Source organism: Canis aureus, chromosome 28 (genome assembly GCF_053574225.1).
Source record: "Canis aureus isolate CA01 chromosome 28, VMU_Caureus_v.1.0, whole genome shotgun sequence".
Lineage (NCBI taxonomy): Eukaryota > Metazoa > Chordata > Mammalia > Carnivora > Canidae > Canis > Canis aureus.
The window spans coordinates 33,022,327-33,048,490 of NC_135638.1; the positions used below are offsets into that span (position 1 = coordinate 33,022,327).

The 26,164-nt window shown below is 36.7% G+C and overlaps 1 protein-coding gene and 2 long non-coding RNA genes across 3 annotated transcripts in view; 1 reads left to right on the forward strand and 2 right to left on the reverse strand.

Moving 5' to 3' along the window:
* The window catches only part of FAM110B (family with sequence similarity 110 member B), a 224,527-nt gene that overhangs the window by 151,466 nt on the left and 46,897 nt on the right, over positions 1–26,164 (reverse strand). The window lies entirely within an intron of this gene.
* Positions 11,314–17,098, reverse strand: LOC144300237 (uncharacterized). The gene is made up of 3 exons (XR_013366827.1): positions 17,022–17,098; positions 13,797–14,357; positions 11,314–12,810 (listed from the first exon to the last, which is right to left on the reverse strand). It is a non-coding gene; the product is annotated as an uncharacterized LOC144300237 (long non-coding RNA).
* Positions 17,129–26,164, forward strand: part of LOC144300618 (uncharacterized) — a 28,905-nt gene continuing 19,869 nt past the window's right edge. The window contains exons 1-2 of the long non-coding RNA XR_013367394.1: positions 17,129–17,179; positions 22,253–22,332. This is a non-coding gene — a long non-coding RNA (uncharacterized LOC144300618). The remainder of the gene's footprint in view (positions 17,180–22,252; positions 22,333–26,164) is intronic.

The window sequence follows — 26,164 nt, forward strand, 5'->3', positions numbered from 1 at the left end:
TCAATGTTTTCACTCATGCATCTAGTCATTCACATCTTACCTGGGCTTAGTACAATAGCTTTCCTGGTTTGTTGTGTAATCACACAAACCAGTCAAACACATTCTTTGTTACCTCTTCTATATTATTCTTCCATTCCTCAAATTGGTAAAAATCAATCTTCTGAGCAGTACTTCAATGACTAATTCATTTTATTTATTCACGAGTTACACATACTTTAAATTTTCCGCTAGATTCACCACCAGCAGTCAAGACTCCTAAGTAGATATTCCTTTAGCACATCAGCATTTGCAAGTTGCCAGCTAGTTTGTCATAGAAGAGGAATGAGGTAGAGGAACAGAAGGAGAAAGGTTAGTAAAAGACAGAATGGAGTGATAAAGAGAATATCTCTATTGCTCAGCTCACTATTCCAAGCAATCCAAATTCTTTGTCCAAAATCCACCAGAGAATATACAGGAAGACTAAATCATAGTATGTCTAAATCTTTTGGGAAAAAACAAATCAGCATATGTTGCCAATTTGCTGTTGCTGATAGAACAGAAGTATGGATACGCATGGTCAACACAGGCTACAAAAATCTTGATATGTAATTAATGGCATTTATCAATATGCACATCTCCCGTGACACTCTCTGCTTTCTACTTAGCTGTGAGTTGGGAGTTTTATGCAAAGTAGCAAATAGAAAATTTAAATACTAGCGTAATTTTCTCATGATCATCAACCATAATAATCCTCTGAATTTTGGATTGGCTGGGTTCCCAAACTCTTAGTAAATATCTTAATCATGATGTTCTTAGAAGGTCTTCCTATGTTACATTTGATTAGATTGCCTATTTCTCAGAACTTAGACCTTACTATGCATTCGGGTGTCTCCTCATTAACCTCATTAAGACTGTAAGCTATATGAGAACAGGGGATGTAGATAACTCCTCTTGTGAAATTTCTCACACTACTTAGCAAAATCAGAGCACCTGACAACATTTCATCAGATAGTCACTGAGATAAATCCATGCTCTGATAGTGGTGTAATTATTATGTCACTTTATATTTGTCAACTTTCAATGCCTAGAAACTGGTCTAAAGTTCTATACTGCAGCATTTCTTGCATGAGCAAGTGGAGAACAGAAAGTGCTATCAGGCTCGAGAAGTCCCTAATCTGCATGCAGCTCCCAACAGTCAGCAGGGCACTTTTCCCACCTGGCAATGCACATCAGAATCCAGGAGAGAATGAAAATGGGGAATTACAGGAAGATCTAGCTCTTTCTTGGATTTGAAAAGATTCATAAAGCCACATTGTTAAGGATATGAATAGCAAAATTATTCTTGTTAATTTCCCATGTGCAAGGTGTTATTTTTTCTCTAAATGAAAATATTATATTTGAGAAAATAGAGTTGTGATGACAGTTTTAGTAGCAAAGAAGATGTGAATCACCCAGAAGAATGGTGGAGGTGGTAGGGAGTCACAGTAAAATGGGCTTTTCAGAATACTGGAAAGCTGGAAGCAGAGCGGTTCTTTGGGCATACTTAACAGCTGACTCTGCTTTCTTCCCCCAGTAGTACAGGCCTTGCTAATATTTTCTACCCCCCAACCCACCAATTTTATTCAGATGTAATTGACATATAACATTGTATAAATTTAAACTGTACAACATAATGATCTGATACATGACCATACTATGAAATGATTCCCACACTAAGTTCAGTTAACATCCATCACCTCACATAGTTGCAAATTTTTTGTCTTGTGATGAGGGCCTTTAAGAACCTCTCTTAGGAACTCTCAAATACACAATACAATATTGTTAACTGTAGTTACCAGGCTGTATATTACATCCCAGAACATATTTATATTCTAACTGGAAGTTTGTTCCTTTTGACCACCCTCTCTTCTGCCCTGCCCCCTGGCAATAACCAGTCTGTTCTCTGTTGATAAGAGTTTCAGTTTTTAAGATTTCACATATAAGTGACAGCACACATTATTGTCTTTCTCTGTCTGACTTATGTCATCTAATATAATGCACTCATAGTTCATCTGTGTTATTGCAAAGGGCAGGATTTTCTTTCCTTTTTTTGGCTGAATAATATTCCTTTGTGTGTATATACCGCATTTCCTTTGGCCATTCTTTTGTGATGGACACTTAGATTGTTTCCATGTCTTGGCTATTGTAATTAATGCTGCAATGAATGGGCGCACATATCTTTTTGAGTTAGTGTTCTTATTTCCTTTGGACAAATACTCAGAAGTGCAATTGCTTGATGATGTGGTATTTCTATTTGTAATTTCTTGGGGCCACTCCATACTGTTTTCCATAGTGGCTGCACCAATTTACATTCCTACCAACAATGCACAAGGGTTTTCTTTTTTCCACAGCCTCTCCAACACGTATTTCTTGTCCTTTTGATGATAGCCATTCTGATAGATGTGAGGTGATGGCTTCTTTTGGTTTTGATTTGTATTTCCCTGAGACTAGTGATGTTGTTGAGCATCTTCTAGTGTATTTGCTGGCCATTTGAATATCTTCTTAGGAAAAATGTCTATTCAGGTTCTTTGCCAATTTTTAAATTGGATTATTTGTGTGTATGTTTTGTTGTTGTTGAGTTGTATGAATTCTTTATATACTACGGATAGTAACCCTTATCATAAATGGTTTACAAATATTTTTATATTTTCTTGCATTCCATGGATTGTCTCTTTATTCTGCTGATCATTTATTTTGCTATGCAGAAGGTTTTTAGTTTTATGTAGTCCCACTAATTTCTTTTTGTGTTGCTTATGCTTTAGGTGTCATAGCCAAAAACAAAAAAGTAAAAAACATTGCCAAGTCCAATGTCAAGGAGTTTTCCTTATGTTTTGTTCTGGGAGTTTGGTAATTTCAGGTCTTACATTTAAGTCTTACATCTATTTTGAGTTAATTTTTGCAAGTGGTTTAAGATAGAATCTAGTTTCTTTCTTTCTTTCTTTCTTTCTTTCTTTCTTTCTTTCTTTCTTTCTTTCTTCTTTCTTTCTTTCTTTCTTTCTTTCTTCCTTCCTTCCTTCCTTCCTTCCTTCCTCTCTCCCTCCCTCCTTCCTTCCTTCCTTCCTTCCTTCCTTCCTTCCTTCCTTCCTTCCTTCCTTCCTTTTCCTTTTTTCATGTGAATATCCAATTTTCCCAGCAAGACTTACTGATGAAACCCTTTTCTCTATTGAGTAACCTAAAATTCACTAGGAACCACAAACACCGGAATAGTCAAAGAAATCCTGAGAAAGAAGAATGGAACTGGAAACATCCCACTCTTTGATTTTTGAACTATATCAAAAAGCTATAGTAATCCAAACAGTATGGTACTGGCATAAAAACAGACACCTTGACCCATGGATGGAGCAGAATTGACTGCTCAGAAATCAACCCATGCATATCTGGTCAATTAATATTTGGAAAAGGATTCATTCTTACCAGAGGAAAGACAGTTTTTCCAATAATATTTTCTTAAATAATAATTTTAGAGCCCCAAATACAACAGGACATATGCAGAGGAAGTAATGAGCTTGTAAAATCCTAAAAGATGCTTTCCTCCATGGTATGGGCTATCTGTAGCTCCATCTAGGCAGCTATATACACAGTATACGATTTATATTCTTGGTTAGTTAAAATCGACTAATTAAAATGAATATGTACCCATACACACTCATTTCCTACCAGTATATAGCCCATCTGATATGTTGCACTTTCCACATAGCTTTATAAATACAGAAAGATTATCTTATATAAACAACCTACTCCTTAACTTGCATTGAGCTAATTCGTTGATGTAATAGATAATAAATCTGTTTTCCTGTGCCTCTGCTTCTAAAAAAAGATTTAAGTTCAAAAGTATACATATTTTTTCTGATATGTCAGGTAACAAATTTCAATGTTTCAATTTTTAATGTGGTTGAATAATGTTTAAAAGATACCGTTATATGACTGAGAAATAACCGAGGACATATAATTCACATGAAAGATCATATGCTATTATGAAAGCTTTTATGCTACTAATTTAGCATAAAATAATTTTAGCTTTCCTGAATGATGATTTTTTTTAGAGACTGAAATGTCACTACAAAAACTTCTCTTATTTTGAGACATAAGACTCATATAAGCAGTATAAATTTTTAATGCTTATGGCTTATTTGCAGACAGTTTTGACTTTAAAGTATTTAATTTTTGATGCTGGTAATATTATATTTTGTGCTTTCTCCTTCACTTCTATTTTATTCACATGTATCTTAAATACATAATTTACTTTTTTATTGTTATATTTATTTTTATTTTCAACTAAGAAAAATGATTGGTAAGGACCATTATATATTTTGATAGGATGGGTTATAATAGATTTACAAGACATCCATAAAACTTTTAAGACTATTTAACTAAGGACTGGCACTGAAGCTTAAAATTATTTAATATCCCTCTCTACACTCTGGTTTCTGCAGGGATGCCACACAAAACCAAATGGCCTCCAGTGCCCAACTCCACAGGTGGCACTGCCTGGAGAAGTGCACACAGCAACCCTGGTGCTAGAAATTTTTATTTTGCGATTTTCCCCTTATCTTTCTTCACACAGACTCTGCTTTTCTCTCTGGTGCAATAGATCTAATGCTTTAACTCTAAGTGTACTATAAATCACTTTGCAAAATGTTATAAGACATGAGTAAATAACTGTTGTTCATAAGCTTCTATCTGCCTATCTCTATGTATGAACACGTATTAATAATTACATGGGAAAGCCCTTGCTGTTCTTAATGATTGAATCTTTTAAAGGACAAAACTATTTAAATGGAGAAGCTTATTATATTTAAGAGACTGTTTTAATAAATTATTGCATGAGGAATAGATTGGGCCATGTAGGTTGCAATCTTCTGCCCTAACTGCAATGCTAGAGTAAAGCGATTGCATAATTTATGGAGATGTGCCCATCTATTATGAGTTTGGTCATATGAGAGATTTTCCAATGATCTACTGAAATTGTAGAGAGTGCATTGTGCATCTAATGCAAAAGGGCTGGAAGGAGTCAGAGTTATCAGCAAATTATAAGATGTCATTTCAATCTATGGGTAATTTTTTTTATTTCCTAAAGTAATAGAATATACAGATGAAAAAACTGGATAACAAGGCCAAATAAATATAATGCAAGATCAGTTTCAAATAAGTACCAAACAGATGCTGTATGGAGAAGTCAGATGGAGGCTGATTATAAAATTTCCTTGAGGAAATGAAATTTTAATATGACTTTATAAAAAGAGAGGGTTAAAAAGAGGAGCATAGCATTTTTCTGTTAGAGAAATTATAATTGTAAATAAAACAAAGAACTGATAACTGCTCTAAGGGTCTATGGTGAACAAATATTTAAAACAGGAAGTTAACTTCAGAAATGACGAGAATAAGAATCATCAGTGAATGACACACCAGCCAGTTGGATGACTGCTTCTAAACAATGTTTCCAAAGATTCTAGATGGTCATAAGAGAGTCACTGATCTTTTAGTACTAACTTGAATATAAAATATTGTTGCTGAGTACTTTTGACCTCTGTTTTTTTTTTTAATATTTTATTTATTTATTCATGAGAGACACAGAGAGAGAGGCAGAGACATAGGCAGAGAGAGAAGCAGGCTCTCTGCAGGGAGCCTGATGCCTGACTCAATCCCAGGACCCGGGATCATGACCTGAGCCAAAGGCAAATACTCAATCACTGAGCCACTCAGGTGCCCCCTTTTTGACCTCTGTTGATGGGCATAATTAAATGGTAAAATAAGATTTTTAAATGTAGAAATAGGCAGGATTAATAGAAATATACAGTAATATGAATCATAATTATGTGATTTAATGTTCAACAAATTTTTATATAAAACAGATGTTTTAAAATTGTACATAAAAAACAACTTTGAGATTTTGGAGTAAGGAAAAGTTTTAGCCTATTTTTAAGATCATCTTAATTTTATATTCAGATTAGTATGTCTAATATTACTATAGATATAGCAAAATAATAGTAAGCCCTCATGAATCCTCAAGATCCCAAAGAAAATAAACCAATAGATCTTTAAGATCCTCTTAATTCTCAAGACTAAATACAAAAAGAATTCTTTTTCTTATTAGTGAAATTGATGAGGTCATTGAAAGTGTCAGGAAAACTAAACCAAATATTTTGATGACTTCTTAGAGCTATTTTTTAAAAAATGTAATAAGTGAGGCATAAACTCTGGGTGCACTGTACACATTAATTTATCACCCCGATAGTAGAGAAATTATGTTACCTGAAGTAGAAAAGTTGTACATTTCCTGTTGTAAGCAAATCTGGTATAGTCACAACTCAGAATTCTTTCTTTTTGTCTTTCCTGATAGATAGGTCTGATTCATTCTGTATACTCCCATGAATAAATGACTTCAATAAGCCTAAAGGCATTTTCCCCACATTTATGGGATTGGAACACTCTTAGTAGAGGTAAAAGGGATGCAGAAACATGCTTATTTAAAAGTTTTTATAGATAACATTCTGTTTCTTTAAGCAAATAGACATGAATTATTCAAAATGGATTTCAACATATTGTGTGTTTATCGTGAGATATTTGTAAAAAGAATAAAGCATCTAAGTTACATGAGACACTAACTACACCCTAAGCAATGAAGGACTTACTGGATTTTTCCACATGTTGAGGTAAACCACATAATGTACAAGTAGTAGGATAAACCCAGCCACAAATATGCCTGCAGAGTTCCAGCTTCTGGTCATTTCACTTGGATTTCTTTCCTCTGCACTGATAAGAAAAGCTTCAGAACACTTAAAAGAGAATCTAAGAATTATATTTTATAGCAGAGAAATTCCAGGTGTTTGAAAAGATGAGTTGGGTGGCAGCAATAGTATATTGTTGGTGCTTCACCAAATGACAGGCAGATCATTTATGACAATTTAACTGATCCAAGATTAAAGAATCTAAAACATTTTTTAAGAAATGTAAAATATTGATATGCTGAAGATAATGTTTATATGATTGTGTATAAATAGATTTCATGAAGAAAGATGAGACCTCAGCAGTTATGTACTCAGCATACTACAAGCATAAATTACATGTAAGGTTTTTACAATAACAAGTCAGAATTAGGAGGATGACACTAGAGGAAGAATGCAGAAAGAATGAGTGTATCATAAAAAAATGAGCATATCATATCATAGTGAATTTACTAATTCAGTAGTTTGACAAATTACTCAATCACTCAAGCAACATACACTGCAAAGTTTCTCTACAGTGATACAACAGGAAGCAAGTAGACCAGGTTCTTGTACTGTGTTCTCATGGTAGGAGAGCAGAAGCAATCAAATAATAAAAATGTATAAGATCTTTTTATATGATGATGACTGTTCTTGTTTTCCACAGAATGATGCTATAGAAAGCCAGTGACTGCAAAGGGGTGGGGCTGAGTTAGATCAGGTGGTCAGAAAGGTCTCCTTCGGAAGATGATGTCTGAGGAACCACCCATGCAAAAATGAGGGGATAGTGTATTCCAAGCAGAGGGAATGGCTATGCAAATACCCTGAGGGAGGAATGAGCTAGGTGTATTTGAGAAAAAGGAAGACAAGTACATTGGATCCTGACTTACAATGGTCTAACTTATGAATTTTCAACTTTACAATGGTTTAAAAGCCATATCCAATTTCAGTGGAAACCGTACTTTAATTCTGAATTTGGCTCTTCCTGGGCTAGTGATATGCAGTAGGTTCCTCTATTGTGATGGTGGGCAGGGGCAAAGAGCCACAGCTTCCAGGCAGTCCCGTGATCATAAGGGCCACGCTTGTAACCATTCTGTCCCCATGCAACCAGTGTACTTTCTTTCAGTACACTGTACAGTAAATTACATGAGAGAATTAATACTTTATTATAAAATAGACTTTGTGTTCAATGATTTTGCCTAACTGTAGGCTAATATAAGTGTTCTAAGCACCCTTAAGGTAGGTGAGGCTAAACTATGATGTTTAGTAAGTTAGGTGTATTATACACATTTTTGACTTCTTATATTTTCAACTTACAATGAGTTAATTGGGACATACCCCATGGTCTATGTCCAGGATGACCTGCACAACTAGATATTAGTGATCAAGGAAAAGTTGGAGGTGAGGCTGGAGAAGAAATAAGGCCTTGGTAAGGAATTTACATTTTATTCTGCATGCCTCCTGAAAGCTGTATAATCTGCCTTATGTTCCTGCAAGACTATTCTAGCTGAGATGTGACAAATTTGCAAGAGGTGGTGGGATAGTTAAGAATGAAAGCTGGGTGACCAGCTTGGAAATTTCACAGTGGTCTAGGGAAGCAGATGGTGGCTTGCACCATGGTGGCAATAATTAAGATGCAGGAACATTTAATAAATTTGAGTTGTATTTCTGAAGCAGAGCCAATAGGACTTGAAAATGGATTGTATATTAGAGATAGGATGATATAAAATAAGGAAAAATGATAACCCTACTGATAAATACTGACAACAGAAAATGCAACATAATATAGGCTAAAGAAATACTCAAAGGAAAAGTCTGGAGGGTCAGATAATCTCAGCCTTTGATCTGAGAGGATGTGTAGTCCAATCACATATTCAAAGTGCCTACTTCATCATGGGCTGATGGCCTCTGCTTAAGCACTGTAGTGATGAAAACACCCTGGCAAACCATTATTTCACTAATGAGGGCCCACCTCATTCAGCAGTTCATAAGCTGAATATGAGATAGTTTTGATTCTTTTTATTTCATGAAAGTCAATATGATACTGGAATGGTAGGTATATTTGGAAAAAGTTCCACTTCAAAGTCTGAGAAATAGCCTTTCCCTTGCTTTCTGTTTTGCCTCATTTTTATTATCACATTTTAAAGATAGCAAACATAATTTCTTAGGGAATCAGAAGTAGGTCATTGGATTAACAAATGCAATTCTACTTCTCCATATATGCCCCAAAGAAATGTGTAGGTACATGAACCAAAAGACATTCACAGGAATGCTCAAAGCAGCAGTACTTGTAAGAGTCAAACACTGGCAAAAACCAATATTCTCAATAGTCGCATGGACAGGTAACTATGGTATATTCATACCATACAATAGAATACTCTACAGCATAAAAATAAATAAGCTGCCGATATGTGCAACCACAAGGGTGAAACTCAAATGCAAAAGAAGCAAAAGATACAAAAGAATGTGTACTATGATTCCACTTATATAATGTTTAATAATAGGGTCTTTAATCTATGCCTTTACAAGTCTGGATAGAAGGGATTTCTTTGGGGGAACGGGGTAGTATTAGTAATCAGAAAGCAGCATTGAGGGCTTAAGAGGTGCTAGCAATTTGATGTTTCTTTAATAAATGGTGACTACATAGAAGTTCACTTTGTGCTCATCCAGCAAGCTTCCACTCAAGATTTGTATATTCAATTATACCTTAATGAAATATATATAAGCATATAAATCTTTACATGTTACATTTGAATTAAATATATGTAAATATATGCTGGAATGCCAGTTATATTTCAATTAAAATTGTATTAAAACATACAAAGAAAGGAGTTAAATTAACACTGCAAAATGTCTAAATATGAACATAGTCTATTACATCTCAAGCAGCACAAAGTTGCATAGAATTAAAGGAAAACTATGAAACAGATTTGAAAGAGATCACATCAGGTTCGGACAATAAACCAAATCTCCAAGGTGAAACTAAAGAGGTCTAAGTATAAAGTGATTCTTGTGTGTTTAAAAGAACAACAAATAGCCTACTTTGAAGTAGCCAACAATACACATAAAAGAAATACAAAGGATATTAGTGAGGAGATTGAAGTGGTTAAAAAGTAGTCTGGATAGTAGCCCCTATGTGACTCCCATTAGCTTTAAAAAAAAAAAAAAAAAAAAAAGAAAGAAAGAAAGATCCTGAAAATAGAATGAAAAGACCCAAACTGTCAGTCAACCTACTACAACAATTAGACCATTTTCTGAGACAGTTTTCCAGAAGGTATCAAAAAGGATCAGTGGAGTTGAATGAAGAATTACAGTTGCTAGCCTGAAGCTATTTGGTCAGATGAAATGGAGGGATGCCACTGGCAGGAATAATGGTTGGAATCCAGCAATTTCTCCCTCACTTCCTGCCAGTCAAAGGAGAAAACAAGAGTCTGTACCATTCAGAGAACAGACAATGGAGACAATGACCTCCCTATTTGTTCTCTCTGCTTTCACCAAGAGCTGCGTCTCTAGCTTGGAGATGGCTACTTCTAGAAATTAAGGAAGAAAACTGAGTATGGGACCAGCAGAGTCTAGACAGAGTCCAGTTAACAGTATATATGTGGGGCCTTGGGTTTGTGAATGTTATCAAAGAATCTTATCAGAGAAATATTCGAAATATTCGTTAGGCAAAGGAAACACCTGCCGTATTCCAAATGAGCTTTATGAAATGAAAATCTGTTAGACTTTGATAAATGTAATGAAAACAATGATAGAAAGTGATATGATAACTTGCTGCTAGGTAGGAGGATAGTGCTATATAAGATGGGGTGCACAAGGAAGCCACTGCAGAAAAGATACTTTGAGCTGCCATCTGAATGACACAGTGTAGCCAGCCAAGCAAGTGGAACATTCCTGGCAGGGAAAAAACTAGTGAAAAGGCTGCAATGCAAGAGTCAACCCATTGTGTTTGAAAAGCAGAAATAAAGTTAATGTAGGTATATTCTTACTATTTTTAAAACTCTGCTAACAGTACCTAATGATTTAGGCTTCTACCATTTTTGCTTCCTTTTTGAATTCTAATTTGCTATCAAATATACTTTTTCTCCAGCCTTGATGTTATTTGTAAATTTAATAAGCTTATATTCTAGGATTTATTGAAATAATTGATAATACTTTGAATAAATCTAAATCGAGAGAAACCCCAAAATAGTGTCATTCAAGATTCTACTTGAGGGTAACATTCATTAATTATCTGTTTTAGAGAGGGATTCACAAATTTACATAACTACACAATTCTTCAAGGTACCATTTTTAATACTTGTAACAAAAACTGCTGTTTATGAGCACTTAATATGTGAGGGCTTAAAATTGGATTTTACATAATTGTCTAAGCAACTTTCACAGTTATTGTGCCTTAAAACTACCTGGGCCTGGGAGTGGATGGGTGAATTAATTGCCTGATGGGTGAATTAATTACAATAAATAGGAAATAGAACAGTTAGAACTCAGACATAAATGTGAGTCCCATGGAATGCACTAGAATTTTTCATGGTTTGGTGAAAAAAGTTGTTTTCCATACTCAGTCAATTCCTAAACTAGACCCTCTATCATCAGGTGGCTTTTATCTAGAATACACCTTACCCTTTTTTTTCATCTATTAGTTATCTACATATTTTTCTATGACTCTGCAACTATTATCCCATCCTTGAAACTTCTCTTTGGCTCCCACTTCAATATCCTCAGCCCTTGAGTATCTTCCTGGGTAGCTTGAGAAAAACTGACCACTCTTTCTTTTCATATAAGCTTTATTGAGGCACAATGGCTATCACTTCTCCCACGTTCATTCAGGAAAAAAATAGGTCCTCCCTGTTTTCGATCCCTTCCCCTTTTGTTCCATAGTCTATACTGCAATCAGAGAGACTTCTATGAATACTATAAATCTAATGACATCAGCCTTTTCTCATAAGCTTAAATCTCTTCAATGATTCCCTGCTGTCTTCAGCATAAAGTCCAAATTGCCCAGTCTGGCATGCTATCAATGTCATGTAAAGGGATGCATGAATGAATGGTTTCTGAAATTTCTGGGCAGAATTGCTCAATAGTTAATCCTCTTCAGGCTTCTGGTATCTTTCCCATTTTCCTCAATTTCTAAAAATAAATGGTAGAAGTTTGTAGACAGAATTTTCTTGGTCTTTTAAGTAGTTTGGACATGGAGATATAGACCCTGGCCAGGACTAGGGTGAGTGAGACAACTGAGGTCCCTAGCACACACAATTTAAGGAGGCTCTCACTCACAGTAGTACTAGTGCCAGTGACCAGGGGAAGGGAACAGTGGGTAGACCTGATATAATGGGTGAAGAATGTCATTCTATTTGTGTTCCATGTGAATGCTTACTAAAGAGTGATATCAGCAAAGAAGAATTTTAATGATCAAGTGAAGAGGATGACCCATTCTATAGATACCAGGCACCTTCATTCCTGGCTGCTCCTGTCACTGCCCAATGGGTTCATGAACAAAATGGCCCTAGTGGCAAGGATGAAAGGTATGCATGAGCTCAGCAACATGGCCTGCCACTCACCAAAGCTGACCTGACTGCAGCCACTCACTACTGAATGTCCAACCTGTAACAGAGATTAGCACTGAGTACCAGCTATGGCACAACTCCCCAGAGTGATCAGCCAGTTACCCGGTGGCAAGTTGATTACTTTAAACTACTTCATCTTGGAAGGGGAGACACTTTGTTCTCACTTCAATAGACAATTACCCTGAATATGAATTTCCCTTCCCTGACTGTAACACTTCTGTCAACACCATCCATGGACTTATTGATGCCTTATCTGCCATCATACTATTCTATTTATCATTGCTTCTGATCGTTGGAACTCACTTTATAGCAGATGCAGAGCAGACATGGGTCCAGTCTCATGAAATTAACTGGTCTTAGCATGTTTCCCACTATCCCGAAGCAACAGGCAAACTGGCCTTTTGAAGACTTGTTTATAGCATCAGTTAGGTGGCAGTACGTAGGATAAGTAGGAAAACCTCCTCCAGGATGCAGTATGTACTTCAAATCAATTGTTTCTTCCATACTCAGGATTCAGGCATCTAGGAATGAGGGATTGGAAATGTCTTACTCTGTCTCTTGGTGATCTACAAGAAAAATTTGTACTTCCTGTTTCTGCAACTATAGATACTGCTTATTTGGAGATCTTAATTCCAAAAGATGAATGCTTCCACCAGTGAGAACAACAATAATTCCACTAAACTAGAAGTTAATACTGTTACCTGGCCACTTTGGGATGCTTTAGCCAGTAAACTAACAGGGAAAGAAAGTTGTTACTAAATTGGCTGGGATGATTGATTTATCATGACCATTAAGGAACAATCGAGTAGTTACTCCACAGTGGGGGTAGGGGAACAGCATGCTTGGAATGTAAGAGATCCCTTGGGGGCACTTCTTAGTACTTTCATGTCCTGAGTTTAAAGTCATTGGAAATTACAAAAACCCAATTCAGGCAAGATTGCTAATAACCAGAGCATTCAAGAATGAAGGTTTGGGTCACTCAAGAGTGTCCAACCACTACCAGCTGATGTACTTTCTGAAAGCAAAGGGAATTTTGAATGGATAGCAGAATAATTTAGTTATAATTACCAGCTATTACCATGTAAACATTTAAAGAACTAAGTACTGTAATAGTTGAGTATTTTTTCTTGTCTTTTTTTTTTTTCTTGTCTTGATATGAGTGCTTATATTAACCAATATTTTTGTTTTCTTAATCTTTCCTAGTCTCCTAGTTAACATAAGATATGTTAATAATAGTTTATCTTATATTTCAATATTTAAGTTACAAAATGTCAAATGAGGAGTGTAAATCATCTGGAAGAAGAATGAACATCAATCCAAGACTCAGGAAGTTCTTTGCATCTTGGGGGAATGTCTTACCCTGTTTTTATTGTTTGCTTCATATTTGGTAGGAATGTGACTTTGCTATTATTTGTATTTGGACATTGAATATGGTTTGAAGACATATGTATGGATGGCAAGTTGATAAGGAGTGAACTGGTGTGGTTTTGTAATGTGTCAGACTCACCTGAGGTGGAATATTTCCTGGGGTTTCCTTCTCAGAATATTTCCAGTTCAGACAAATAATAGTCATATTTTCATTCAATATTTGGAATACAGAAGTGAAGTAGTAGCTTTTTTGTGTATTTGCTTGAGAGGTTGGGGCAAACAGCTTCTGCACCTCACTCATGTTGGTGTCCACCTGCTTGTTTATCTCTTTGGTGTAGAGCAACAACTACTAGGTCTGCAACTCTTCCACTTACCCTTAAATCCTCTTTCTGCTCTTACTGATGACCAGATATGATTTAACTCCGTTCTTCAGGGTGTCAGCTTCTCCTGTAGGACATGCAATTCACCATGGTGGAAGCAATAAGAACTGATAAGGGTCCAGTGAGTATGTCCTCATGGGTTTCAGACAACTGATACTTTTCAGTTTCAGTTTATATTCATGGCTTTTAGCTTGTCTTTGCCGTTTCTCACTTTATGTCTATCTTCCTGATACTTTTCAGTTTCAGTTTATATTCATGGCTTTTAGCTTGTCTTTGCCGTTCCTCACTTTATGTCTATCTTCCATTCAGAATTAACTGCTCTGTTCCAGCATTAAACACAAAACAACAGCCTTAGAGAATTGCATTATAATTGCATTAGATCAAATTCCTATTATAAATGGATAGATATGTAAAATTCTGACAGAGACAAAAATGTAGGAATAAATCTAACAAAAGAAATTTAAGACCCTCACACTAAGCTACAAAACATGGCATAGAGGAATTTAAACATTACCTAAATAAATTGAGTGATGTATACAATGTTCATGGATTAAAAGACTCGGTATTGTGAAAATACAAGTATCCCCAAAGTGATGTATCAATCTGATGCAATCCTAATCCATATTCCAGTTGACTTTTCTCTTATAAACTTTAAAAGCCAATTGAAAACATGTGTTAAAATGCAATGGACCTGTGATAGATGACACAATTTTGAAAGAAATAATCTCTCACAAGTATGACTTACCTTATTTGATTTTAAGCTTACTTTACAGTAATTGAAACAGTTTGGTATTAGTGAAAAGATAAACATACAGATGAATGGAACAGAGTAAAAAGTATGTCTGGAATGTTGGAGGTATGCTGAGGCACTATTACTCCCATGTGCTGTGACTTAATCCACACATATAAATCAATTTATTTTAGGCAAAGGTTCTAAGAAAATTAAATGTGGAAAAGGTAAGACTTTTAATCAAATAGTGATGAACTAATTGTATATTAGTTTAGAAAAAAAATCCTCATCTGGGATCCCTGGGTGGCGCAGTGGTTTAGCACCTGCCTTTGGCCCAGGGCACGATCCTGGAGACCCGGGATGGAATCCCACGTCGGGCTCCCACTGCATGGAGCCTGCTTCTCCCTCTGCCTATGTCTCTGCCTCTCTCTCTCTCTCTCTGACTATCATAAATAAGTAAAAATTAAAAAAATAATAAAAAAGAAAAAAATCCTCATCTCTTCACATCATAAACAAAAGTCAACTCAAAATAGATATAGAGCTAAATATGAACCCAAATTCTAAAATCTTAAGAAGAAAACATAGGAAAAAATCTTTGAGATTTCAGAATAAGCAAACATTTGTTAGATCACCAAAAGCATGAAAAACAAAAGAAAGAATTGATAAGCTGGACTATAACAAAGGCAAAACCTTTGTTCTTTGAAAGACACCATTAAGAAAAATGAAAAGGCAAGTTTGAGGTGTTCTTCAATACAAACAACCAGTTCTCCAACTTTCCAGATACTCAGTTGGGTATTCAACAATTCAATTCAATTCTGACGCTGGTTACTCAGAGTTAACACACATTCCATAACTTAAAGGCTCAGTCCTATAGGATTGCCCCCCGACTTCAGATGCCAGCTGCAGGCACCAGACCTCCCATACTTCTGACCACCTGGCTATAAATTGGGGGTCCTAAGGACACCTTCTGAAGGTTTCATAATTTTCTACAACGACTCACAGAACTCAAAAAGATCCTTTATTTATGTTTACTAGTTTTTGTGAAGGATACAAATGAATAGCTAGATAAAAACATACATAATGTGAGGTCTGGAAAGATCCAAAATGCAGAAGTTTTGTTCTAGTGAAGTTGGAGCATGCTACCCTCCCAGGACATGGATTGGGAAGTTTTCCAAATCTCCTTGTTCAGAAATTTTTATAGGGCTCAATTTCCAGTTGACCTCCTCCCATCAGGTAGATGGGTGGGGCTTAAAGTTCCAATCATCTCATCACTTGGTCTTTCTGGTGATTATTCCACTCTGAGGCTTTCTAGTGGCCTTATCCTAAGTCACTTCATTAGCCTATACTCAAATGTGGTTGAAAGAGGTTTATTATGAATAACAAAAGATAGTTCTGAATAAGGCACCGGGATGAAAGGAATAGCATAGGGAACATAGTCAATAGTACTGCAATAACATATGATGGCAAATAGTAGCTACTCTTGTGATAGCATAATTTATAGAGTTGTTGAATCACTATGCTGTACACTTGAAAGGAATGTAATATTGTGTGTGGACTGTGCTCAAAAAAAAAAAAGTCATTCATGACTTTTTGAATGATTGTCATTCATGACAAATGAATGATTTGATTCAGGAAATTCCAAAGGCTTTAGGAGCTCTGTGCTGGGGACAGTATACAAACACCAAATATTCATTTAAAAAAAAAATTATACCTCAGCAATTCACAGACTGGGAGAAAATATTTATAACATATATTTGACAAAGAATTTATAACAAAAACATATAGAGATGTCTTATGACTAATGACAAGAGAAACAACTCAAAAAAATTTGAATGTATAGTCTAAAAATGGATGATATACACATTAAGAGATACTCACCATCAGTGTAGCAGGTAAATGCAAAAACACCCAAAACAAAACATAAAAACCCTTAAATACCCACTGAATAGAATGGCTAAAATTTAAAAGACTGGTCATACCAAGTGTTGGTGAGGATGTGGAACAATTGGAACTCTTACACACTGCTGATAGGAAAGTGAAATGGTACACCTACACTGGAAAAATTCGCATGTTTCTTAAAGAATTAAAGATACACCAACTGTTTACACAAAGACTTATACACAAAAACCCATAACAACTTTATTTATAATAGCCTAAACTGAAAACAACAAATGTTTATCAACAGTGGAATGGATAAATAAATTACAGTGCCTTCATATAATGGAATACAACTCAACCTTAAGAAGGAACATACCAATTGATGGGCACAACATTCATGATTCTCAAACACATTATTCTGAGTCAGAAGAGTCAGGGCAAAAAAGATTCTTTATTGCATGAGTCTGCTTATACAAAATTCTAGAACATACTAACTAATCTGTAGTAACAGTGAGAGGCTCTGTGGCTGCCTAGGTAAGTGGAGTATAGGAGGATGAATTGCAATGAAACATGAGGAAATTCTGTGGGTGATAGAAATGCTTGTCATCTTGATTGTGGTGATGATTTCAAGAGTATACATATGTCAAAGCTGATCAAATTGTACATTTTATTTTATTTTTTAAATATTTTATTTATTTATTTATTTATCCGTGAGACACACACACACACACACACACACACACACACACAGATAGAGAGAGAGGCAGGGACACAGGCAGAGGGAGAAGCAGGCTCCATGCAGGGAGCATGACTTGGGACTCAATCCTGGGTCTCCAGGATCACGCCCGGGGCTGAAGGCGGCACTAAACCGCTGAGCCACCCAGGCTGCCCAAATTGTACATTTTAACACATGAAGTTTAATGCACTTTTATGATACCACAATAAAGCTGTAAAAACAAAAAATCCATATCTGAAGAGGAGGTTAATACTGACCTAGCCAAAGCTCTGATGCTCTGCAGGCCTTCGCAGTAAGCACAAACAGGATTTTTTCACCTTTCTCCTAAAACATTTCTCCCTTCCTTTGAGCTACCCTGTGCTCTCACTACAACCATAGTGACAGGGACACATGACTCGGGCCATGCTGGTCATGTTACTTTCTCCCCTGTCACGGAGATGGGCATGTAACCCAAGCCAAACCTCTCAATGTCCTTCAAGATTAGACTGGCAGAGAAGGCTCCTTTTCTTGCTGCTGTTAGAGACTTCTGGATATGAGAACAGGACTTCTGGGAGCCTGTTTCCTTCCCATGGGGAAGGTGTAGCACTTCGAATAAAGCTGGCATAGAGGAAGGAAAGAAGAAGGAAGGGACAGAGACAGGAAGGTCTGCAGCCAAGGAGACAGGAAGAGAGGGAGGAAAGGTGAGTGAAAGAGGAAGAAAGAGAAGAAATGAAGGAGAGAGGTAGTAAGAAAGGGAGAGAGGCAAGAGAGATATTTGGATGTAGTATCTGGCTTTCTCCAAGGCCAACTTCACCTCTGTCCTTTCCACCCACCCATACATGGAGATATCTGAGCCAATTAACTTCCCTCTTGGGGCACCTGGGCAGCTCAGTCGTTGAGCATCTGCCTTTGGCTCAGGGCATGATCCTAGGGTCCTGGGATCAAGTCTCTCATCAGGCTCCCCAAGGGGAGCCTACTTCTCCCTCTGCCTATGTCTTGGCCTCTCTCTGTGTGTCTCTCATGAATAAGTAAATAAAATCTTCAAAAAAAAATAATATTCCCTCTTTGGCACAAGGTGATTTAGGTTTCTATCATTTCCCACAGAAAGTTTCTTGACTGATACAATATTTATTCAGTGCCATTCTCTTAGACTGAAGTGAGAGGTAGCATTTGTATTATTCTCTTTTACCTGCATTCTCATTGCTTAGAACAGGTTAGGTACATGAAAGACAAGATCTCTTGGTATGCATTTCTTTGAGGACTTTCCTCTCTCCTCTCGCCTGTAATGTTTTTTTCTTAAGGTGTGTGTGTGTGTGTGTGTGTGTGTGTGTGTGTGGTTTTGTTTTGTTTTGTTTTGTTTGCCTTTAGGATGCAGGCTGTATTTTTTACTGGCAGTTTCAGTCTCTGGTGGGTGGTAGGGGTGGAAGTTGAAATGAATGATGTAGCAGAAATCAACATGTTTTCCTAATTCCTTCTTCCCAGCCACACTATACTGGTTTGAGTGTGGGGTAACCTATGATTCTTTTTCTGCTTTGAGCCCTATGCATGTAGTAGTTAGTAAAAATTTGCCGTAGAGTCTTGGAGTATCATTTACTGTCATTCTTAGTTTACAATGCAAATGTAAGCTTTCATATTTTTAAAAAATATTATCTCAGAATATTAATGGATGTTTGGGAAAAACCGAACCAAGTGGTATTTGGACCTTTCCTTGTTAAATGGGAAACCGGGCAAGTTGGTCTTTTAACATGCAAATTATTCCTTGTTTCCATTAGACTTCTAAGTCTGGAAACAGCCCTCCATTGGTGTCTCTCTGGTATGGAAAACCAAAGGTGTGAAGTTTTCTTTGATGGTGAAATGTCAGTTGTCTTAAGGGGATAAAGGAGAAGGATTTCTGGAGAAAAAGCCCAATGTTCCTCAAGGGACATTGTGTGCTTCTGCTATTACTAACTATAAAGTTGGCCCTGCCTCCAAAAGGCCAGAAAGCAGAGTATAGAGCAAGAAGAATATTTGAGGAGCCTCTGGAAGTAAGAGCGCACATCTGGGCAACAGAAAATCTATGGAGACATCCTCAAACTAGGCTTAGAGGGTTCCCTCCAAATTTGTTCCTCAGATGCTTTCTCCTAGTTAGCTCCATGATGGATGCTAGTTATATAGTCAGACAGGGACTGAGAAGTTGGGAGAAATGTCGTGGAAGAGGTCATTTATTCCTGGGGTATTTGTTATTAGACGGCTTAACGTGTTTTTTCCCCCCAGAAGTTTTAGGTTTTAAAATTTGAAACTTGCTGTAAGAGAATATTCTTATCTAAATGTAAAATTGTTGGAGGAGCATTGCCTATGATTTCTTTTACCATATTTCTGCAAAAGTCTTGCAATATATACCTCCCCCAAAGAAGCAATTATTCTAAATATCTAGTAATATTTAGAAGGGAATATTATTAGATAAGGGAATATTTAGATATTCCTTTATTTAGAGGGAAAGGGTCTTACAGATGGTGTTTACGGAGCTCACCTGGGTAAAAGGCAAGTAGGATCTGGCTCTGAAAAACTTGCTTGCTGACACCATACTAACCCCAGGGCTCTGAGAATTTCATGATAATCCCACTCATGTTCTTCAAACTCATGAAGAAAGAAGTAATATTATAAATTTGACATCAGAATAGTTATTACAAATCCTGAAGTATTTCTTCATTATCTTTTGTCAGAAAGTTTATTTTCCATAGGGGACATTTAGCTAATTACCTCAACATTGGCCAGTTAGCTTTGTCTTTATAACATTATGAATCTCTTTTATTTATGCTCAGAGAAACCATCCTCAAAGAATGAATTTCTAAAAGAATAATATTTGTACTCTGTTAAATGAAATTTCAGAACATGAAATAATGCACAGCTAACTTATACTCCTTGTTAGTGCACCTTATCTTCATATGCCTTTCAATTGGACCTGAAATGGGACATATTGATTAATAATCTGTAGAAAACATTTTAAAATTTTGAACACGTGTGCATAAAACACATTAAGCAGTAATTAAATTCAGTTCAGCAAGATGGAAACCCTTACAGACCTCTAAAAAGAATTATAGATACATTTAGGAGGGAATTTTAAATATAAATTTTAATTGGTCTAGTAATGTTTCTAGTCACTATTTATTATGTAACTTAAAAATTATAGTGTACCTTGCTGATGTTTTTAAAAGCCATTATTAACATAATTTATATATTAAAGAAAATGAGGAAACTGTACTGCTAATCCTCCTGACTCAGTCATAAATCTTTACTGTTTTGCAATAAAACGCATTTCCAATAATGTTGAATATACTTTCCCTGCACTTTATTCTCTTGGGTTTTAGCCACTCCATGTTCTCAACATTATGATATATGTCCCCAAATGAACCAGATGTTCTTTAGACTCTGAAATAGAAGATCTCATTAAAATGTGCATGTGTATGTTTTCTGATATCTCATGAGAGTTATTTTTTCAAACAGTATAAATGCCAAAGATTTCCAATTATTTTTCTCTTATTTATTTAATCAAGGCAGAGCTCTATGAAGAGTTAGCCCTGGACAAAACAAGTGTAAGAAAATCACGCTGATAGTCTGGGAACTATGCCAACAGTATTGGTATATGGTACTTTCTTAGTCTCACCTTTTTGTGCTTTCAACCATTCAGCAACATAGATCATAAGTTCTCTTTAATCTATTTGGCAAAATTTGTGCAAATGATACTAAGAAAAAAATGATAAATAATGTCTGCATCCAGAGTTCACAATCAACCAATACAGAAAGTATAACACAGAGGAATAAATATAAAAATATATGTAAAGAAAGCATATATACACATGCAAAAGAATTGAAGAGACTTCACTAAGATTATTTTTCTAAAACTTATTTTGATAAAGAAATATACAAAGAATTTCAGCTCGCTCACTGTATGAGTTAGCTTCTTATAGATTCATGATACATAACCAGATGTTAACAGCAGTGAACTGTAGCCTGGGCTAAACACATGTTTGCATATACTGATTTCCTTTAGAGGATGCATATTATTTTTTAAGTACTTAAGATTCACACTAGATTCTCAGCACTTCAAAAAGGTGAAATCCTAATTGGAAATACCTTATACTTCTTAATATGTGGTAATGAGAAAAATCTTCTATCGTTGTCCAGAATGTGTTGATTTCTATAATGCTTACTGGGTGAGAATGTATTGTCAAAACTTAAAGGAATAGATTCTTTCATTCATTCAAAAATATATACAGACAGCTTATTATGTGCCAGGCATTCTTATGGGTTCTGATGACACATGAGCGACCAAGACAGACAAACATCTGTGTTTCTGTGGAGCCATTGTGAAGTGTAGAAAAGGGGGCAGAAAAACCAAATAAAAAGTATTGTGGTCATTTTGGGGACAGGTGCTACAGGGAGATATAGAGCAGGGGTGGAAGAGGGGGAGGTCCAGGGCAGAAGCTAGGAAGGTCTAAAGGAGGTGAGAGAGCTGACCATGAGGCTATCCAGCTCAAGAGCTTTCTGGGCAGTGGGCAGAGCAAAAGTCAGGGCCATATGATGGGAGCGGCATGTTCAAGACACATGGAGGCCCAGAGGCCCAGGGGCATGTGACACAGGAGCAGGGAATAGGAGACCAAGTCAGGAAAGTAAGGAGTGGGGAAAGTCCAAGAAGCTCAGGGTCTGATAGGACAGGGGGAAGCCTTGGCTTTTATTCCAGGTGAGATGGGAAAATTTGGGAATGTTTGGAGCAGAAGGGGCAACATAATCATGACCTGACTTACATTTTAACAGGATCACTGAATGGGCTTCTTTTTGCACCCTTCACCCCCAATTTTAAATTATAGTTATATTTTGGTGTCAATCTCATTCTTCTTTTTTTTTTTTTGCAGAAAACTTGTGGTTGTCAGCTTCTAGCACATATAAATAGATCACATGATTTTGAGATCACGCGTCAGTCCATCACATATCAGTAAGCATACCAATAATTTATTACTGGTATAAAAACATCCAGGATTATGGATTGATCCAATGTAAAGAATTTTTTCTCAACTATTTTTATATTTATGTATGGTTACAGTTTATCCAATTAAAATTTTCTTTTTTTTCCAATTAAAATTTTCACTCAAGTTCCCCTGATACGGTTGTTTAAAATCATTTACAAAAATTTAGCAAAGAGAACATTTCACTTTATTATAGAGCTTTAAATTCTTGTAACATTCTGCACGTGCTCAAATAAAAATTACAATTTCTTTCTAGCCACAAGTTCCCTTTATGAGAAATGTGAATATGTGAATTTACTACTAGCATGTGTGAATTTACTACTGACTCAGAGTCATTAGGATTTGGGTCCATTAAAATGGCATGGTAGGCCCTTTCTGGTGGGGATTACAAAACAGGCAACTGGAGATTGGAAGCGGAATAAGGAATGGTAAAATGAGAATTAAAAAATAACAGAATAAGAAAAGTAAAATCTGAAGGGTATTTACCTTATACTCCTTGAAATTTTGTTACCTTTGCTCTGTCATTTTTGTGAATTCTTTCTCCCTGGCCTGACTTCATGTGCTTTAACAGCTTTACTGAGAAATCATTCAAATACCATAAAACTCACCCTTTTAAAGGGTACAATTCATTGGCTGTTAATATAATCACTGAGTTGTTTTGCCTGATTTAAAAGATACCCAATCCTTTGGAGTTCACCATTGGTGCTTTCCTGTCCCTGTCCCCATCTAGCCCCTTTCTCAACTCAAATTTTCCAAACCTATTCCAACTCTTCTTTCTTGCAGCAGTACTTCAGTTAACGGCATTGTCCACATCTTTGAATCAAGCTAGCAAGCCCAGGTTGAAGCCTGGTTGAAGATGTCTGGGTTTCTGGGTTCTCTCCTCACTCAGTGTGAACACTCCACTTGACCCCATCTTTGAAATGTCTCCCTTCCTGTCATTTCTGAGCCTTGTTTCAGGCCTCCCTACTTCCTCACTCTGATTGTTATGAAGGTGTCCCAAATGATTTCTCACCATTTTAAAATAGAGAAGCAGCTCCTTCTCTATTTTAATCTACTCTTGACCTTGTCTTGCCAAACCCAAATCTGATCATCTTTCTCTTCATCTCAGACCCTTCTGTGTCTCTACGACCTAGGGATAAATCCATATTCTTTTACAGACTATCTAGGTCCTTCACCATGTGGCTTCAGTTTATGCTTCTTGTCTCACTTCCTTACCCTTCCCTTGTCATGCATTCTGAAAATTCCAACCACTGTCTTCTGAACCACTAGGCTTCGGTATATTTATACAAATAGATACTTCCTCACATATTTATCTTTGTTCGCTCCCCCCCCCCCCGCCCCAGCTACCTTGTCTTTTGCCTGAGGAATTTTTCCACATCCTTAATATGCTAAACATGATAGTAGCTTGGTGAAACCTTTCCTGAATACCCAGCCGTGTTTCCAGATCCTTCTAGATCCAGCTAGCTGTCACTGCACTATGTACAGACCTCTTTTTCTGCTTGAATGTTAGATTGTGATCATTTGGTTCATGACTCTTTTAATTGTTAGGGGGAGATCTTCAAGTCCAGGGGCTGTCCTGCCCTACCTAACTCAGTGCCTTGCCCCATTCTCAATTCATAGTGGTACTCAACATATAAAGCTGGACATGTCTAAGTAGATCTTCACTACAATTGACATCACATTTTTCCAGAACTAACTAGCTGGGCAAGCTCTTTGCTGCTGGCCTGGTTTGGGATTTTTAACTCTATACTGGTTTCTCTTTTTTTTCTCATTTCTTCAGTATTTAAGAATAGTTTTCCCATAAAGCAGAAAGCAAGGCATCTTAGAAATGGCTAGGTAAGGGACAAAGAGTGTCCCTTCTTTGGGATTTAAGTCCTACAGATCTCAGCTATCCTTTTAGTCCAGGAGGTCAGTGAGAACAGAGGGGAAATATAGAGAAGTTGGAAGGTAAGACCACAAGTAAGATAACTTTTAGAAAATTCATTGAAGGTTTAGAAACAGTAGAGATAGAGAGAGAGAGAGAGAGTAGTGAAATACTGTGAATGTGACATTAGATTTTGAGCATACTTATATTTAAAAAATCCATTCCCCAGTAAATGCCTATAATATAACAGCCAGATGGTGTATTTTGCTTTTTAAGATTTTTAACCTTTACATTTGTGCTGGCTTTATGAGGAGTCATTTGAATTTTAACGATCTAGATTTCCAACAGAAGATTGTGGTTGATACTGTTTAGGGTGCCTAAAGTTTAGGTTGGGAAAATGTATCCTTGTATAGCCCCTTCTATCCCTGGGGCTGTGTTTTTTAGAGCACAACCCTGTCTTAAACCTTTCCCTGCTCTGTGTTTGGATGGGAACTGACAAGGAATTCAAGGTCAACCAATCCATAACATCTGACCATAGCTCTAGTTCCACAAAAGCTGGAAAAATCAAACATTTCATCTTTTGAAGTAAGTCACTCAGAAAGAAATTGCCAAAAGCTATTGAGAGACAAGCTGAGTGGGGTAACCATCATGGGTCCCTCTCAGACTGAAGTCATCAGTAAGTGGGTATATCTGGAGAAAAGCACAGTGAGTGTAAAGAAGCAGAGGCAAATGCAAAGGGTCTGAGAAAGAGATAAAGAGGAACAGCTTTGGGTCTAATTGTGTATACTGTGTACATTCTAACAATAACCTCACCCCAGTCCTCTTTTTTATGTTTAAGATTTTATTTTTATTTATTTATGAGAGACAGAGAGAGAGAGAGAGAGAGAGAGAGAGAGAGAGGCAGAGACATAGGCAGAGGGAGAAGCAGGCTCCACTAAGGGAGCCTGACAGGACTCGATCCCGGGTCTCCAGGATCAGGCCCTGGGCTGAAGGCAGTGCTAAACCGCTGGGCCACCCGGGCTGCCCCCAGTCCTCTTTCCTTGTGTAGATCTCTGTCCCTTGCAGCTCCAAACCCCTCGCTAAAGCACAAATATTCTGGTACACTTTCTATAGCTTTTACTGTAATGAAGTAAACTAGAAACACTTTCTCCAAATCTAATCTCCTTGACAAATATCTTTATGGAATTTTTTGGCTCAACTAAACACTAACTTAGTGGCTTTTTGTCATATACATCAAGGTATGTGCTACTCAGTGGGCAAGTGTCTCTTAATTTTGATCATACCGATGTGCTGTTAAATTAAAATAAGTATCTTCTATATATTCCAGCAGCAATTGCAAGCTTGTGGCTACATATTACTATGCTGGCAGCTACAGGCATTATCACTTTTTGTCCTGCAAAGGCAGAACCTAATATTGTCACCTGTTTGAAGGTAGCCATCCTAGATAAAGCCCAGTAGAACCCTGCCAGGATATATAGAGACCGCTACCAGTCAAGATCTTCAGCTGCTCTTTATGATGTTGGGTCACTTTGTGTCATGGGCTAAATAATGGCCACCCAGAGATATCAGGCCCTAATTCCTGGAATGTGCAAATATTACCTTATATGAAAAAAGAATCTTTGCACATATGATTAAGTTAAGGATCCTGACATGGGGGAAATTATCCTAGACTATCCAGGTGGGCCCTAAATTCAAGTGTCTAAGAGACAAGCAGAGGCAAATGACATACCCAGAAGATATGAAGCAATGTGACGATGAGGCAAAGATGAGAGTGATACCGCACAAGCAGGAATGATAGCAGCCACCAGAACCGGAGAATACTTCCCTTGAGCCTCAGAAGGGAGCAAATTTTTGCTGACATCTTGATTTTGGCCCAGTAAAAATGATTTCAGACTTCTGGACTCTAGAACTATGAAAAATTTCTATTGTTTTAATTC